Below are 19,133 nucleotides of genomic sequence, written 5' to 3'. Positions count from 1 at the left end.
AAATATAGCTAAAGCAGGCTTGAGGGCCTTCTTCTGGCTCTCTACATTGCATTCTTAAGGTAATTTAAGCAGAACAACAAATTGAGAGAGGTGAATTGTATAAATGACAATCTGGTGAAAAGGTGAATTGTGCAAATTATATGGATCAAGTCCATACAACTTCTCTGAACTTTGAGAGAGAGTCTGGAATGTGCTGTGTTGTTCAGAGGTCAATTTAACTCACTACACAAAAGCTTGATCTGTTTTACTCCTATTTTTATCCAGAATTTAAAATCCAGAAATGCCTGTCACCTACTTATTGAATATTAAATCTGCATAAATTAAAATAGTGAGCCCTTTGGCAAACTTGATATACAAAAGGTGTTCCTGTTATTACTTTATGGATCCTCTATATATCTGCTTTTGGCACATGGCATTGTGCACATCTGAATTTTTTTCCTCGTTCAACAGTATATATGATCATCAATAACCATATTTTAAAGGAAGTAGTGGTATGTATTTGATTCTTTGTTCAAGTTCTTAAATATTAATCAAATTAGTGCACCATTTAGTTACATGTCCAACTGTCACCTTTTTGTTAATGAAAGATGCCTAAATAATCATATTTTGTGAAGTCTAATATACTTCTTCCTTTGATAAATAATTCAGCTGTTTTTCCTCCAAAGTATCTGCTTTAAATAGTATTGATAAAGTGTAGACAATTTAATTTGCTAGCCTTGCAATCTGGTGACGCTCTTTTAATCATATTCAGCTTCATTAGTAGATTTTCATAATAGAACCTTAAGAGACTATGTTTTGATTAACACTAAAAAATTAAAATTTGGCAAGCTCTTTATAATTTCTTATCTGATCATGATAATTCTTTGATATGTTAAATACTGCCTTTCATCTGAGAGCTTCAAAGACTTTCACCAATTTTTAAAAATTTTTTCAAAAAAGATTTTATTTATTTGAGATAGAGAGAGGGAGTATGTGCAAGGGAGAGGGTCAGAGGAAGAGGGAACAGCAGACTCCTCACTGAGCAAGGAGCCTGACTAGGGGCTCAATCCCAGGACCCCAGGATCATGATGACCTCACAAAGTGGTATATTTCATGGTTTAACCATCATTATCCTAGAGACATTCTTTTTTTTTTTTTTTTTTAAGATTTTATTCATCTATTTGAGAGAGAGAGCAAGTGCGAGCACAGGCGGTGTGGGAGCAAGGAGCAGAGGGAAAAGCTGACTCCCCACTGAGCAGGGAGCCCAAAGTTGGGCTTGATCCCAGGACCCCAAGATCATGACCTAAGCCAAGGGCAGATGCTCGACTAACTGAGCCACCCAGGTGCCCCCCTAGAGACCTTCTTCACCAAGTTGCTGATACTGTGGTCCAAGCCCACTTGCACCAGAACCTTCAGGGATGCTTTGTTTAAAAATTGGATTTCTAGGCCCCGCCTGCACTTACTGAATCAGATTCTCTCAGAAACTATTTTCAACCTTCCCCATGTTCTAGGTACAGTGTTATTTTATATGCTATCAAATAAATCCTCTATATTGGTTTGGTTTGTATTTAGTCAACTTTTTTTAACCATCTTCCTTTATTCATTGACAGTTTTACTAGTCTCCTTTAAGCTTTTTCTTCCCTGAGCAAAATAAACACTATTTTAATTGTGTCTAATAGGACTTATTTAATAGCCTCTGAATACACTAATAATTTATTTTTTTTAAGTAGGCTCCATGCCTAGCATGCCTAGTATGCCTGCATGGAGCCTAACGCGGGACTTGAACTCTTGACCCTGAGATCAAGACCTGAGCTGAGATCAAGAGTTAGACATCAACCAACTGAGCCAACCAGGCACCCCTGAATACACTGATATTTTAAAACTAAATCTCTTCTTCTTAGATTGTAGATACAGAAAAAGAATGGATGAAGAAGAGATTTAATATAAGGTTTCTTTTATATTCACGACATGCTGACTCTATTAGATAGGACAGAACTAGCTGTTGTAACAAACCCCCAAATTATAGAAACTTCACTGAGTTAGAATTCCTTTCCAATTCAGGTATCAGTCCACTGCTGGCCATGTAGACCATTTGTATGAATGGAAGGATCTCTATTTGTCACCTTTCAGGGACCTGTGTTGATAAGGCCAGGCCGTATTACTTTCAGAGTCACACTGGGCATCGGCATTCAGCCAGCAGTAGAGGGATGAGGAGTGGGAAACACACATGCTTCTTAAACATCTGGGCAAGGAAGCTCCCTTACATCCCTGGTCTCACCTAAGTAGAAGGGGAGCTGGACAGTAGAGTCTGGGCAGGGACCTCTTCCCCCTGGCCACTCTGCACAAAAGACGGGGCATGGCTTTTTGGTAGACAGCTATCCATTACTGCACTCTGGAATTCTAAATTCTATTTATAGTTAGCGTATTGTTCCTAGTAGACCACGAAATATACCATGTATGTACTATAAACTGTTACAACAGTGCATGTGTCAGCTTGATTGCCACTGCCCTGACGCATAGTAAGATGACATATGTCCAGCATGCTGTAGGTGAGTGTAGTTTGCTCACTATTAGGTGTTCACACCAGTCTGCAAGGTAGCAAATGATGATGTGACTTGAAACAGTCTTGAGCTCCTGTGGGTGGTCAGTCTTCAATCTGTTTAATTTGATTTATCAAGGGATCAGTGGTTTCACTTCTCTGAAAGTCAAGCATGACACATTGGTTTACCTGCAAGTTTCCGATCAGAGTGGATCCCTGCCCTGCTCCCACCCTGACATGACCAACTCATGGAATTGGTCCCAAGCCCCAGCAAGATTCCTAGTCTTGCAAGAGTAAGCTGCACTTGGTGCTAAACTTGGGGCTGGAAGTTAGGACCCAGTGTCCCTGGAACCCCAGCCAGCCAGGCTGTGGGAGACGTGGCTTTCTGGGTGCCATCCCACTGAGGTACTAGATGAACCTGCTCTATTCCAGACCATACTCTTTGCTTTTTGGAGTGCATTTTGTTTCATAGGCTGCTGAAATGAGGAGAACTGGGTTTCAAGATGATTTTGGCTTTTTGCCCTGCCAAACTGAATTAAGATTGCTGGATGACAAGCATGCCCAGAGAAACCAAAGATAAATGCCAATTTTAATAGGCTTGTTTGTTTATCCTTTTCTCCCCAGTTAATAAGTATGAATGGACCCCAAATTCAGTCCAAGGATCATGTCAAAGGCAGGAAGTTAAGAAAAAAAGAAGAGTTTGGGGGTTGGTCTATGATTTTGATACTACTGAAGTTTTGTTAAGACCAAAGATTAAAAATAAGTTTGTAAACTGTCATTATTCTGTAATGATAAAAGCACACTTTTGCATGCTACCTAAACACATCAGAGTGCAGCTGTGTAAATCTATTGTTACATGTAAGATTTTCAAAATTGATGTTCTAAAAACTATTTCTCAGCTGTATTGATTTTTTTTTTAAAAGAGCAAACAGGAAATAAAATTGTCACAGTTGAAAACGGAATTGGCTGGAGGGGTCAAATGCTTGATATTTTAATGTGATCTGCCCTTTGCCAGATCACCAATAAAGCCAGTTTTTAGAAATCTACCTCACAGAAACCAAAGAGTAATATTGACATTTGTAATGTCCACACGGTTGTGCAGGACAGTATAAGCCAAATGAGATTTGGAGTGTTTTTGTGTGCTATTCCTTTTTACCTGGTAGTATTTGCAATAAGAGATTTCCAATTGCATTGAATGCTATAGGTTCTCATTTTAAACCAAACCAGACCAAACCAAAACCAAAAAATTCTGCAAAAAATTCATGCCAGTCAATAGTTGGATTTCCTTTGGATCGATTAGGAAATTCATTGTTTTATTTTTCCATGAGTGGCTAAGACAAGTATTCACTTTCTTGGATTATTGAATTTTTTTAGTGTTAGACTTAAGCACCACTGAATCACTTTTATTGTAATTGGTTTATCGTCTGTACCTTGGCCTTTGGGTTTCTTCTATTTTTTTTTTTTTTTTAACCTGGATGTTATTTATCTTTTCTGAAGGCTACTTTTAAATTACATCAGATCTCATCTTGACCTTTTGACTTAGGCCTGGTTTTGTTTAATAGGATAAGTTGATTGTATTTTGGTTAAAAAGAAATTGAATTGTTACTTTGTTATTGGATAAATAATCCTTAGCAATGATGTATTACCCCATTCTGTCAACCTAAACGTGTTTCAGGGTGATGAAAACCCATTGACACAGTTGTCAAAGCAAGAGTAATGAATGTAACAAAAATTCATTCCCTAGAAATGTTTGGCGTAATTGCTGACATGGCAATACAGTGAATATGGAGGCTTTTGGTGGTCTTTGCAAAGGCTTGGGGGTTTGAGTCATCACAAGGAAATTAAAAAGGGGGCTGTGCACTATCGGTGATACACACAGCAGAGATGAAATGGTTTTCCCACATAATGTCTACCAGAAACCACACCTATGCAAAATTACACGTGTGTTCTTGGCATTTTGTCCAGAATTGAACTATATACTAGAAATGATTCAAGCTTATCAAAAGAACCACATTCCTTTGACATCTCTTTAAAATTTATGTTCAAAAACACCTTCTTCCATACCGTACCCAGTTGTTTTTTTCAGACCTGCCTCTTCCTTTATTGATAAAGGGTCTGCTTGGCAGAAGGGCTTGGGGGTGACAATGCAGGGGGTGTCGCTGACCATTGGAAACTGTGGTCTGCGGAGGGGGGTGGCACCAGCTGGGGCTGTGGGGGCTTCACCCTGAGAACTGAGAAGTGCCCCCTCCATTTATGTGCATCCCTTCTGCAGGTTTCAACCCTGTGGTCCACGCTCCTGCCTCCCGGACCCTACTACTCTTGGCTTCCTCCATGCTTCCCATCCATTGGACCTGGACCACTCTTTCCAACAGCTTCCTGCCCCACTGCCCTCCCCGTAAATCTCAGTAGCCACCGCCCCCCGCCCTCCGCCCCCAGGTTCATCCTGGCCTTTCTCAGAAGCCATGGGAGGAGGTAGGAAAGGCGCAAATTTTGGATTCAGACAGAAGCAGAATTGTATCACAGATACAATACTTGGGAGTCCTGTGAGTGGGGTCCTTTACTAAACTTCTCCATGCTTCAGTTTCTGTCTCTGTCAAAGTGATCACGATACTTAGACAGTTGGTATGTCCCCTGCAATCGGTATATCACCAGGTCTGGGACCTGGTAGTAGCGCATAACATGTGAGTTCCCTTTCTCTTGCGGGTAAAAATTATGGCAAAATTAATTCTTTTGGACTGTGTCTTTAATTGATTCTCTTCCCAATATTTAGCTGTTGCCTCCAGTTCCCGTGATAGAGATTTTCAGCGTAGCCAATAGCCAATGTGGCATAGATGCCGCAAACATGAGGAGGGGTACCAAAATAATTGGGGGTGAAGGTTCCCTTAGGGCTTGGCTCAGGGAACTGAACCACTTTCTGAATGTCTGTGGATTTTGCCATGTGCAAAAATTTGCTTTAGAAGACACTTTAAGAAGGAAGGAGCAGGCTACCCTTTTGAGTTGCAAATTTGCTTTCCCTTGATTATTTGAAGGTGAAGCATGGTGGTTGTTTTGGCCAGCAACCCAGGAATGCTACAGTCCCCTCTGCCTTTGAGGTTCCCAACGGGGATACTTGTAGGGACACTGACAAAGCAAGACGAAGTTACAACTTATTATTAGCTGAGGCTTTGGTCTTGAGTCCCAGTGCAGAGCTCCATCACTCTGGGCTAGAAGAGGGGACAGTCTTCTTTCCCCGAGTGAAGTTGGTTTGAATGACCTGGAAGCAAAGTACTCCACGAGACAGGATCTGAGTCCTTAGGGCCCAAACCAATGTCAGACATTAACCCTGTTATGGGAAAGAGAAAGACTGAGCCAAGGTCCACATCCAGTAACAGAAAAGGGGAAGGGTTTCTCTCTTGCCACCTATGGCACAGGGCTAGGCCATCTGCCTCAGGTGCTGGGCGGAGCCAGAAGCAGAGCCAAGCCTCCCTGGGGGAGAGAGATGGTGGAAAGATGGAGAGATGAGTAGGTGGAGGGGGGAAAGGAGACAGCATCCACATGCTGACCTACTCAATATTCACCTGGAAAGGTACACTCATGTATTATTCCTTCGTCCTCATTTATATTTATTCAGTGTATTGACAGATATATAGTAAGTGTTCAATGTTTGTTGGATTATTATTGTAGACATGACTTAAGAGTCTTGCAAACTCTTTCTTACACACCTCTAAAGAGGTTTTCAAATGTGGAAACTAAATAACAAAGGAAAGAAAAACCTTGATTACTCTAAAATTGGTTTTAATTCCAAGGAGGAATCATTAACCTCAACAACATTTTTTTTTGTCCTGATGAAATAGCATTGCATCAGATCCAATGAAAATCTATTGAGTGGTTTTACATGTCATTAAGATAAAGCTTTTGCAACACAGAAAATATTTTATAACGCGTGCATAAACAAGAACATCTGAGATGATTACACATCTTTTTATCTTATTAATGGAATCACTTTGCAATTCATAGTTGTCTTAATATTTCAGTGCAGTCGGGGGTTCCTGAATTGACACTTGTTTCTCTTCTCTGAAAGGTTTCTCAGAGGTCTGATAGTATGACTTCTGTTTCTAAAAATCCAAAGTCCAAAAAGCCACAAATCCTCCCTTAGAAAACCCTGGGTGTCATTGAATTAGTTGTCTAAAAGAAGTGAAACCTAATGTGCTCAGCTGCAATTGTCCTATGCCGTCTCCATGCTGTCCTTTTCTGGCTGGTTCTCAGCTGGAATATTTGCAAAGGAAACATTCAGGCTGAGGATTGAGGAGCTGGAGCTGGTTAGGCTCCGGAGCTGTCCATAGCTGAGCCTTTGTCACCATCCAGGTGGGGCTCCTCCCCTCTTGGCTGCTCCGCCATCGCTCTATGACCCTCATTGAGAACTTGGGGCCTTTCTACCAAATGAAAAATTTTAAGAATAACAACAATAATAATGAGGCCACAGCAAGGAAATATTTTAGCCATGTCATATACATGCATTGCAAAAAACCTTCCATTCCCTAAACTGGAAAGAGGGAACAGACAAGTCTCTTCTGGCTGGGTTGCATGAAGGGAACGGCCACCAGAGTTTCAGCCAACTCTCTGCTGTCACCTTTGATTGAAACCAGCAGAGATGTGTTTTGGCAAATCTATTCATAATTTGTCTTTCCTTACAGGGCTCCCCAACTTGGCAAATTGAGTTTCCCATCAGGGAGTCTGTTGGAGTTAATGTATTGACAATCCGCTGTGATTGACGATGAATGTCTCATTAACATTTCCCCCACTCTTTGACCCCCAGGGCAATGCTAAGAAGACACCTGGTTTAAAGAATTAAAAGGACAACTTCTTCAGACAGGAAGAGCTTCTCCAAAGGTAAGGGTTTGCCTTCTGAAAAGGTTTAAATTAGTAAAGAAGGGAATCATACCGTAAAATATGATTATGTAATATTATTGCCATCATTAATACTTTTCAATCCAAAAAGTATGATGAAAGACGGGGAGCAGGAATTAGAGATGCAAAAACATTAATCATACTGCTTGTCAAAGGGGACGGATCGAATACATAGGAAAGATAAGCCAGCCCTTCGCGTCCTTCCATAGTAATGAGATTTCTGTCTCACTAAGTCATGAATCATAAAGTTCAGAAAATAGCAGAGTGAAGGCATTGCTAGTAAACAATATGTTTCTGAAGGAGTTGAAGATTTAAAATGATAAGGAATCATTTACGAGAAAAGAGTTTTCTTTTTGATTCAATCGGGTATCAGAACATCTCCCGAGAATATACTTATCTGTACATAATGTTTGTTGTCTCACAATGAAGCCAAATAATATAAAAGTCTGTTTGGAAAGTTTAAATACTACTTTGATATGTGCTTTCTGCTTTGTAAATCAATTGCCCCCAACCCCCACTGCCTACCCCTTTCCCGCTTATGTCACTTAGAATTATCAGCTCTAGAACAGACTTTGCCAGGCCTGTGATGCCTTCTGAAAAGCCAGCTATTATAGTATTGAACTTGATGAAGAATATCTTACTTGGAGATCTGGAACATAGTTCAGAGACCTCTATCTCATAAGGAATTTATGAGAGCGTGATTGTTCAGACATTTAGTCCTCTACTCTCATAGGTTTTATTTAACAAATAAACTCTCATGGGCTTTAATTATGAAAAGAAGATTGTCTGCAAGATTTGGAGGTAGGAAAATCTTGCAAGCATGTTGTCTCTTGCCCTTGAGAAATGCTAACATTAATCCATTCAGATGTTGTTTTCTGCTTAAGAGGAAGTGATTCATGCCTCAGTTGAATTTGCTCCTGTTGTGTTGTATAAAAACTGATTTCATGTAACTAATTCTTCTGGTGCTTCAAAATACCCCCAGAAGCCCCCAAGTCAGTAGCCTGAAAACCAAGAACATTGCTTTGTAAATCAAGTCACACACATTTTGTTCTGCTTTGAGGAGTTCTTGAAAAGTGAAAATTAGTAAAGACTAGCAAAATTGCTGTCAAATAGTTGCAACCAATACCAAAGAGCCTTCATTTTGTATAAATGGCTCTTCCACTAGAAACTCCCTTAGTTAATGTAAAATAACTTACTTTTAATGTTTTGAGATATATATATATATATATATATATATATATATATATATATATATATACCTCTACAAGCCTCCTCCAACTGGTGTCCTTAATTCATAAAACAACATCTGCAAGGTCAAGCTAAGCAAGAGTAAGACCCAACACCTGCAAGGTCAAGCTAAGCAAGAGTAAGACCCATCTGTTCTGATGGGGACACGGAAGTCTGGATCTACCAAATCACAGTTGTTGGAAATTAGGAATTAGTAGTAATGATGTTAAATAAAGGTGGCCTACGGTAAATCACTAGTATCTCAGCGGTATATCATGGCAAGTCCTTCTGGAGATTATATATCATGTGACACCGAGAAGAGGTAGGAAGACAGCAAGGCCAGGAGCTTATTTGTAAGTGGTGGTTTCTAGTGAAAGGCGGAAGATACATGAAGACCAGGCAAGTGGAGGAGTGTGTGGTATCCTTGGAAGGTGGCAGGGGTGGAGCTCAGTAAGGATTCCAGCACTTTCCAGGGCACTCTCAGGTGGTTGCTACGGAAGTTTGCCTGGCTAGTGGTGCTGTTGCTCTTTCCTGCATTGTGTGAGAGTTACTTGACTTAACATCTCTGTCTTCTAGAAGCACAGGTGAACAGTTTCAATCCTACCCTTCACGGTACATTCTTCTCCTTGATCTTTTTGGTTATTAGTCTTTTGTTAAATGATGAAAGTGAGCTTTTAGTTGACGGGCTCTGTTAGAGCCACCGAAATACCTCATTTTGTCTTAGTGAATGATTTAATCTGGTCGAAAACGAAGTACCGAGTGTCTTCCCCCATTTCTTTCCCTTGCCTCCGAGAAACAAAGACGCCCTGAAACTTCCCCAAATTGTGAAGCACTCTTGTATTCAGGATGTCCCCAGGCTATTCAAGAATTCAGCCTCCAACATTAGAAAAAGAAAGTCTAAAAAAAAAAAAAAAAGAAAGAAAAAGAAAGTCTGTTTGTAGCTAGAGTTTTCAGTGTCTTTCCCATGTTCACTAGTGTGCTACGGTATCCTCAAGACATAACTGACCATAACTGTGGTGTCTGAATCCCCACTCCCACACCCACTTCCTTCCCTCCAGAAGGTGTTACCCCAACTGATTGATAATCCAGCCATGCATAAAAATCATGTTCCCCTTCATCATTAACACTAATGTGTAAATTCTCTAGAAGGAAAAGAATTCTCCGCATTTCTGCTACTTGGCTTGAAAACCTTGGGGTAACTTGCAGGATGGCTAATGATGGAATTTCTAGAAGCCACCAGACTGGGAGGTCAGGTAGGGAGGAGCGCCCCCCAAATCACTTTATAACTGGTTTCCTGCTCTGGCTGCATTTGTATAAGTTTGGTCCTGATGGTAACCATAAGAAGTCTAGAAGAATCATGCCCTGCTATACCTTAGGGTGTGTCCCCATTTGGCAAGCAATATAAAAAAGGAAAACCTGACAAGGTATTGGAGCTATTTGATGACAGTTTTTGGTTGGTGATTCAAAAGCCATTCTTTCCCTTGGACTCACAGCACTATGTTTTATTTTTTACAAAGATTTTATTTATTTATTTAAGAGAGACACACAGAGGCAGAGACACAGGCAGAGGGAGAAGCAGGCTCCCTGCACAGAGCCCGATGTGGGACTTGATCCCAGGATCCCAGGATCATGACCTGAGCCAAAGGCAGATGCTCAACCACTGAGCCACCCAGGTGCCCCTCACAGCACTACCTTTTAAAAAATTATGTATACATAAGAGGAGAATGTTATTGATATTTTGAGTAGATAATAATAGAACTGATAACAGGAAAAAGATTTTTATCTTATAGTTAAGTTCATTTGTCATTTAGTTATAATTTATAATATAGTTAAGTGATTTGTCATGTGACTCAGTATTTAATTACAAAGCACAAGGTTGACAACTGTTTTTAATACTGTTTAACAATAAGGAGATCTATCAGAATTTGTCCTATGGGATCATTGTAAAGCTGAGAAGTTTTTTTTTTTAATATTTTATTTAAATTCAATTTGCCATCATATAATACCCAGCACTCATCTCATCATGTGCCCTCCTTAGTGCCTGTCAGTCACCCAGTCACCCCCCTTTCCCCGACCCACCTACCCTTCTGCAACTCTTTGTTTCCTGGAGTTAGGAGTCTCTCATGGTTTATCTCCCTCTCTAATTTTTCCCCACTCAGTTTCCCTCCTTCCCCTTAGAGTCCCTTTCACTATTTCTTATATTCCACATATGAGTGAAGCCATATGATGATTGTCTTTCTCTGACTTACTTATTTCACTAAGCATAATACCCTCCAGTTCCATCCACGTGGAAGCAAACGGTAGGTACTCATCCTTTCTGATGGCTGGGTAATATTCCATTGTGTATGTAGACCACATCTTTAAAGCTGAGAAGTTGTATCTCATATTATTGGACACCAGACAAATCTAGGAGACACATCATCCACAAGAGGAATATGCACCTCATGAAATGAGGGGTGAAAAGCACATGAATGACAGTTTTGGAGACTGACAAAAGCCAAGACAGGGATCTCAACCTAAGCAGAGGATATTCGCCTCTTCTTTGTTTTCTACCCGTTTGTTGGGATTGATTGCATAGTCATCTAGAGAACCAGGCACTATTTTCTTGGAATTATTGCCTTCCTCCCTCTTCACCCTGAAGTATGATGTAGGCAAGCTCTAGATTTCAGCTCCTTGCCCACAGCTCTTGAGCTGTTGGCCCACTTGGGAGCACCCTCCGTCATGATGGTGACCTACTTCCATCATGATGGCGCCATGGAATCAGGGCTCTGCCCGGAAGCTGAAGGAGAGAGAACCTTCTGTTCTTCCATCACAGCTTTCCATTAACTCTGTGGAGCCTGAGTCACACCCTGTGACCTGTGATCATGTATTAAATCTCACAGTGCGAGTTGGGATGTTTATCTCTGAGTTATTCTGGCCTCTGTGACTGAGAGGCCTTTATTGATTAAGTCTGTCTGCCCCTTGCATCCTGTCCTCATAACTCTTATGAGGCACAACCATTTTTCTCTGGAAACTCACCCTGTCCCCCTCCCACTACCCTGGCTTTTCAGCCTGAGAGCTTCTCTGAAGGCCCTGAAAGATGCCTGAGGAAGGGCACCGGCTTTCTGTGCTGGGAGGCAGCAGGAGGATGGAGATCGGGCAAGGGTGGCAGAGGGCTGAGAAGGGTCACAGCGTGTTTCCGTGGCAGTGACAGTGCTGGTAGTCAGTAGAAGGAACCCTGCAGGGGTTGTGCGTTCCTCTCCTATCCTCCCTCTGTGGTCTGATGGGGAGAAGGATCTACTTCAGAACCGGAAGGAGGAAATTGCCTAAGTCAGTCTTGTCACAAGGAAACATGTAGCGACTTAGCCTTTAGATGTCAGAGGGTTGGTGCAGTGACCTTTGCAAAGACGTACTGGATCAGATTTGTTCTCCTCCAAGCTCTTTGTGCTTATTCTTGCAGGTTTAAAACACTGTTTTAAATGTTTAGAGCTGGAGCTGGTGGTGAGAGGAGGCTGAATCAGTGGGCCACAGACTGTAGCTTGGAAGCTCACTGAAATGACTAGAACTTTACCACTCTGGAGGGGGGCACTAGGGGAGTGCCACTCACTCCCAGCCAGTGCAACCTCTTTTGAGATAACTCCACCCCTAAGAGGAAACATCTTCAAAAGGATCCTTAGAAACGGCATCCCTTACTCATTAGGACTTAGCACCTTTACGCTCAGCAATCTCATGACCAAAATTCATATGCGTTGAAGATTTTTTTTTTAAAGATTTTATTTTTTTAATTTTTATTTATGTATAATAGTCACACACAGAGAGAGAGAGAGAGAGAGAGAGAGAGAGGCAGAGACACAGGCAGAGGGAGAAGCAGGCTCCATGCACCTGGAGCCCGACGTGGGATTCGATCCCGGGTCTTCAGGATCACACCCTGGGCCAAAGGCAGGCGCCAAACTGCTGCGCCACCCAGAGATCCCTGCGTTGAAGATTATAGGCCACAGCCTACTGGGTCAGATTACACTGGACAGCCTGAAGTATTTAGGTCTACAGACCCTGCACAGACAGATGTAGGGATGGGTGCCTAGGTGCTGTGGGTGCTGTGAGCAGACTCCTTCCTTCCAGCATCTGGACATTTCATCCCTGGCTGCTTTTGGAGGGAGTCAAATCCTAACAGGAGGGTTATCTAGGGAACTACCCGGGAGGAAAATGAAGCCCCGTATGGAGCAGGAGGCCAGGCCCAGGCCCCTGCTGGTGACGCAGTATGTTGCTGTCACATCTGAATGCATACACAAATAGATGCTTGGACTTCTTCTTCTTCTTCTTTTTTTTTTTTTTTTTTTTTTTGCTTTGTTTTGTTTTGTTTTATTTTGCCTTTCACGACAGCATCTGTTTTGCGAGGCAAAGAAAAAAAAATCTCTTGGAAGGCTTCACGTTTTCCTATCTGCAGAAGGCAGTTCTACAGCTTTTGTCAAACTTAGCTGGTCTGTAAAGCGTCTTTGTTTCTGGTTGACTGTTGCAGAAAGCAAGTCCATAAACTAGCACGAATACAGGAGAGAATGATTTCTATTGAAAGAGTCGAGTAGGATATGGTGCATGGGGCCATTGGTGAAAAGGGTTTTGTTTCTTGCAGGGCGGTGGAAATCCACATTCATATTGGCGCTTTTGCATTCGTTAGCATGCACGGTTAAACAATGGGCATGCCAGCTGACGTGGCGGTGTTGATTAATGCATTCCCTGAACGTGTTGATTAATGTGTTCCTGCAGTGCCTCCACAGCCCAGACTGCACCTGAGATGAGTCTGCACCTGAGATGCGCAGGATGGGCCTCGAGGCCGGCTGCCGCAGTACTCACGGGAACCCACTTGGGCATGGGCCTTCCCTGTGTATGTGTAACACCAGGGCCATTATGCACAAACCCACAGATCCCACAGACTTTTTACAGAAATCCGGACAGGATTTCTTGCAAAAGCGTCTGCACCATGATCTAGCCAGAGACTCTAGATTATATAAACTATGAAGTGCATACAAGAAGCGCTCTTTCTAGCTGAACAGATGTTTGGTGCCCTCCATCCCATGGGTGATTCCACACCGATTTTCATTTTTGTCGTTCTCAAAGGTTTTGTAAAGAAAAAGAGCAGAAAATACTTCCAGCATGCAGTTTTTCACTTGAATAGCCTGGGAAGGGATATGCCAGTGGACTGTCCATTAGACACTTGGCGAACGTGGCATCTCGGTTGGAAACCCAGTCTTCCCAGAGACAGGGATTCCCATCGGCCCAGCAAAGGTGTTCCCTTCCCAGGTGGCTTCTTTCAAGGTTGAGACTTCTTTTGCTGTATTATGGATTCCCATCCAACCACTTTTTTTTTTTTTTCCTGTAGAAATTGTTTCTGGAAAGGCTCATCTGGATGTGGTTCTTCTCCCTGGCTAATTGTTTGAATAAGATGAGCTTGCATAATTTTGTATTTGTTTAGTATCTTACTGGTTATTTGTGACGTAAGAATTCTACTGCTACTTTTAGAATTTTCTGACCCTACAGTTCTCAGCAAGATGACAACAATGATGAGAAAGCCATGTTCTCAAACGACGAGAGAATGTCTGAATGTAGAAGAAATGGTTCAGTGGTGTTGCCCACTGTGCCTGGAGGCCTCCAGCTGTGAGGCATTTTCATAAAGGAAACCATCAATGTTTTTAAGGAAAACTATTTTCGGCTTTGGAAAAAGCAAAGTGAACAAGTTCATCTCAAGCAAGTGGGAAATTTTATGTGTTAGAGAATTACTGTAAGAAATTATTATGCACAGAGGTGGCGAAGTCACTAGTACTTATCCCATTTAATTATTGGCATGAATTTAATGGCAAAGGATGGTATTCTGATATATTCAGGGCTTGAGAGAAGATTCTTTATTCCATTTAGATTTAGCCTAAGTGACAAGACTACAGGAAAGGTCTACTTTGGCAATTCATGGAATACATAACTTCTATTACTTGCTTAACGCCATCTAACCCCAAATTACTGTTTTAAAAATACTTAGTTATATGTCTGTCTCATGGGAATTATTTGTTGAAAATAAACAAGTAAAACATGGAACCACTTCCTTGGCATTGGTATACATAAAGTTCTCTTCTGGAACTCGGGGTACACAGAATATGTGTTTAAATCCTTACCAGTGATGTGGAAGATATATTTGGGAAAACCAATCTACTTGATTTTTTCAGACAACCTGTAATTATATAATATGTTTAAATGAGAAATGCACCAAAATAACCGACAGGGACTTCACATTTGTGATTAGACATGCATTTTCATAGTGAGCTTGAAATCCACAAGAACTGAAGGGGTAAACAAAGAGACGCAGTGAACATGATTAATCCGTTTTTCTGCAAAGCTTTTGATACTGTACTGAATAAAAGCTTTGCTGACAGAAGCTGTTAGCCTGGTGAAGGAGAGGCCATAGGAACAGGTTATGAAAGGAGAGAATGGAAAGCAGAGAACAATCCACATGGAAAAGGAGGGCAGGGGAAATGGTTTCTGCAAGTTTGTATTTATTTTGTTGTCAGCAAGCACAGAGAGCCTGTAGTTAATGTAGTTTAAATGACTTTGTTCCTGGGGGGAAAATACCTACAAAAGAATTTGACGAATATAACTAGACAAAACTACTATATTTAAATTATTCAAATGACCTGGAAAATACATCTAAGTTCCAAGTGTCCTGTAAAATATTTCTCTGTTATGTAACAGTTCCCTGTTTTAGAGAATCCAACCACAGATAAGCTTTAATATCAAAAAAAAAAAAAAAAAAGGTCTTCAAATTGATTTGTTGTACAAAACAATAAATTATTTGACTGGTATATATATTTGAAGGGTCTTAAAAACTTTCTTGCCGTAGAGGGGTAGGAATAAAAGAAATACATTTTAGACAGCCTCTTGCACCATCTTGGGCCCTTAGTTCATGCTCTGTAAATATTTGCTGAATGAAAATGAATATTTGTCATGCACCAAACCCAGAAATCATCCCTAGGGAAAACTTTCTCCTTAATTTTCTCTCTGCATCTTCAAAGGTGTTGCTGATGGTTATTGGTTACACAGAGAAGCTTTATGTTAACTTGATAGGCATTTTCATTTTCCTGAAAACACAGCTTTGAACACCAGGATTTTTCTTCTGTAGAACAGTCCACAAGTTCAGTGAGAAAGTAGATGTCAAACATCTACATTATAGTGGACTTGCTGATTCTGTCCAAATTATTTTTATTACTGAAATGTAGCCATCTTGATCTAGTAAGTGCTCTAGTGGACATGGGAGGTCATGGAAAAATCTTTGTTATGAAGAGTGAACAATTGAAGGCCTTTCTTTTATAAAACACATTCCCCTCAGCTGAGAGTCCAACATAGTTCTTCGCACTTAGAATGTTCAATAACCACTGAATGACCTATGGGGCCATGGCCAATACCTGAACCCAGAATCTCACCACTTTATTGATAATAAATCAGACTTTATTCTGGAGTTATTTGGATTTCATTAGTACAAATACTACTACCGATAGTACTGACTGTCTTCATTAACAAACATTATTGATTGCTTTTTATATATAGGGAACCATGAGAGGCTCTGCTAAAGCAGCTTGCATTATAAAATATGCCTTTTGCCCTTCAGTAAACTCATACTCTTTAGTTACATACAAATCAATCAACTGTTCACAAGCACATGTATGTAGTAGGTGTGAAAATAAAGGGAAAGCACAGAGTAGCATTATTGACTTAAATGTGCTCTGGGAGTTCAGAGGAACAGTGACCCTAGATAGAGATTGACAAAGATTAATGGCTGGTTTGAACTTGAACTCATGATTGAAGGGGGAATGGTTTTGAAACTAGTTCAGGAAGATTTTAAATAAAAAAGTGCAGAAATTCCAGAGATGGAGGGAAGGGCGCGTGGGTGGCCCATTCCATTGAGCATCGGACTCTTGGTTTCGGCTCAGGTCATGATTCAGGGTTGGCTCAGGTTGTGACTCAGGGTCCTGAGACTGAGCCCCATGTCAGGCTCCACGCTCAGTGGAGTCTCAAGCTCCCAATGAGTGTGGAGTCTGCTTGAGATTCTCTCTCTTTCTCCCTGCCTGCCCCTGCTTAAATAAATAAATAAATCTAAAAAAGAAAAAGAAATTCCAGAGGGGAACAGCCAAGTCTTGAACAGGGGAGGAAGAGAAGTGCTGTATTTGCATGGCAAAAGGAAAAAAAACATGAAGAAATTTAGAGCAGAAAGTAGACCTAAGTAAGAAGTGGTTGAAAGTGACCTTTGGAGAGGTGTTTGTTCTTTTTTTAGTGGATGAATAAACATTTGTTCATTCATTTATGAGCTACTCTGTTTCAGACATTATCAAAGGGTAGCAAGCAAGCTATACATGAAATGTGTAGAGCACAGTAATAGCAGTATGGTGCCATCAGCCCCCCCCCCATACTAAAAGTATTGACAAGGTATATATTTATGTGTGTGTATATAATGGTGATACAGAGGCAAATGTGACAGCTCTGCATGGGGGCAGCAGGAAAATCCTGGGGAAGTATCACTGAGGATGAATAGGCATCTTGCAGGCAGACATGGAGAAGGATGTCCCAGCTGTGGGCAGAGTAACAGTGGATGCCACTGGAAGCCTTAGGATTGATGCACTGTGAGTGCCCTGGTATGATCGAAGGTGAAGAAGTTAGAGGTGCTGTGAAGGCACGTTGGAGAGTATCATCTGGGCCAAGAGTTTGGTTTAGGGTGCCGGATTCCACGTAAGGATTTTGAGTAAAGGAGTCACATGATCAGATCTAGTCTGATCATTAGAACAAATACCCTGATAGTTTAGCACACATGGGTGAAAATTGGAAGCTGGACACCTGTAGGAGGCGAAAGCTCCTGAGCTGGAGAGTCTGACACAGAGAGGACAGTTTACAGCATATTGAATGGCCCCAAATGCCAGTTTGGAATGAGAAATGAGGAAAAGCAAGGCCTGACCTCTGGCTTGAGACAAGGGTGTTTGGTGGTGCTACTGAGCAGAATAGAAAAGGCAGAAGGGCTGCTTTTGAGAAGATGGAGTTCTGTTGTGAATATGCCCAGTCTGAAATACACCTGATTATGACCATGCTGTACAGAGTTTGAATTATGTTCAGGTATGAACCTATTATGACCTTGAGTGAGAAGGGACGTCTGCCCAATCGGTGTTTTGAGAAAGTTCATTTGGCATCAGTATTTTAGGGAAGTTTCATGAAAGCCCATTAAAGATGAAGAAAACAGGTAGGATACTAGTGCCATGGTGAGTGCATAGGGACCGAGAACCCAAAATTGGGAGAGAGGCCTTGAGAATGGCAAGCAGACATGCCAAGGAGTCAACCACGCTGTAGCTGGAGAACAGCTGGAGAACTTGCCTTTCTGTTGTCTGGTTTAAGTCCGACAGATCTTTTGTCACCTTCTTCTCTGAACGCGATCTCAATGGAGACGCTCTGCTTTAGTTGAGTTTCATCTCTGGAGCTCAGAGAACTGGGTTGGCGACAGTGACAGCCGGCCATCCTAGGCTGTCCTTAGAAGGTGGGGGTGGTTTCCCATGGACCACATGCGAGAAGAATTAATGCCATCAATCATGTCCAGGAGAAGAACTGGCTCTAGAAACCAAAAGGTCAAAAACTCTTATTAACCGAAAGACCTAGAATGTACACAATTCAGACCAAAATGACTTTCTCAGAGAGCAAGCTGAACAAAGAAAATTTTGCCAAGGGCAAAACTGAAGGAAAACAGTACATAGCATTCCCAAGGGTCACTGGAAACATTTTTTTGAAGCAATAACATGGGACAGTGTGTCATTATTACTAAGCAGACGCATTTGAGTCCAGCGTAAGGAGGAAAGAGCTCCATTGTTTCTGTCCTTGTTATGTTCGTGGCGGTGGATTTGTTTGTCCCATGGTCACTGTTTGGAAAGGGAGATCACTTAGCCACATGCCAGATGACTGAGGTGGTATTTCCACGAACCATTTCCATTTTAATCATTCTTTCATATTTGTAGATGAAAAACAGCTTCACCCTAGGGCATGTGCTAAGATGAATCACAAGGCTCAGAAATTTTGTCCTGAAGTGATGAGTTGGCTGCAGAGGGAATTCATGTGTACTTATGGACAAATTCTGGCATCGTTAAAGCCTCAAATCATAATTTTAAATGCCCAAATCATAATTGATATTCATAAATTTTTTATCTTGGGCTCCTGGGTAATCAAAACTCACACCACTGGCCATTCGTCTTCTCTTCAATCAATCACATGGAGAAGAACTGTAGTTTTTAAAAAATAGATTACCTAATTTTCCTTTTTATTTCTCAGGTACCTAGGATAAGCAGAGAAAGCCCCCAAGGGTGACGTGGCACTCCTTTCATTTAATCCAGAATCGTGGCATGAGAGAGTAAGCAGTTCTGTGGTTCATGCGGGGGTGGAGAGGCGGCGGGGGGCGGGGGGGCGGGGGGCGGCGTGCTTCCTGCTGTAGCTCTACCTGTCAAATCTTGTTGCCAGT

General features: G+C 41.5%; 1 protein-coding gene across 20 annotated transcripts in view; it reads left to right on the top strand.

Annotated features, from left to right (window-relative positions):
- NRCAM (neuronal cell adhesion molecule) overlaps nt 1-19,133 on the top strand; it is a 275,969-nt gene that overhangs the window by 127,814 nt on the left and 129,022 nt on the right. For 19 of the 20 annotated variants that reach the window (XM_077864077.1, XM_077864075.1, XM_077864073.1 and 16 more), the window contains 2 exons: nt 7,314-7,387; nt 18,947-19,025. The gene's annotated coding sequence lies outside the window, so the exon portion shown is untranslated. The remainder of the gene's footprint in view (nt 1-7,313; nt 7,388-18,946; nt 19,026-19,133) is intronic. The other variant, XM_077864057.1, reaches the window with a different exon arrangement.

The sequence above is a fragment of the Canis aureus genome, chromosome 21 (genome assembly GCF_053574225.1).
Source record: "Canis aureus isolate CA01 chromosome 21, VMU_Caureus_v.1.0, whole genome shotgun sequence".
NCBI classification, from domain to species: Eukaryota; Metazoa; Chordata; class Mammalia; order Carnivora; family Canidae; genus Canis; species Canis aureus.
This window is presented reverse-complemented; position numbering and strand designations above follow the sequence as displayed.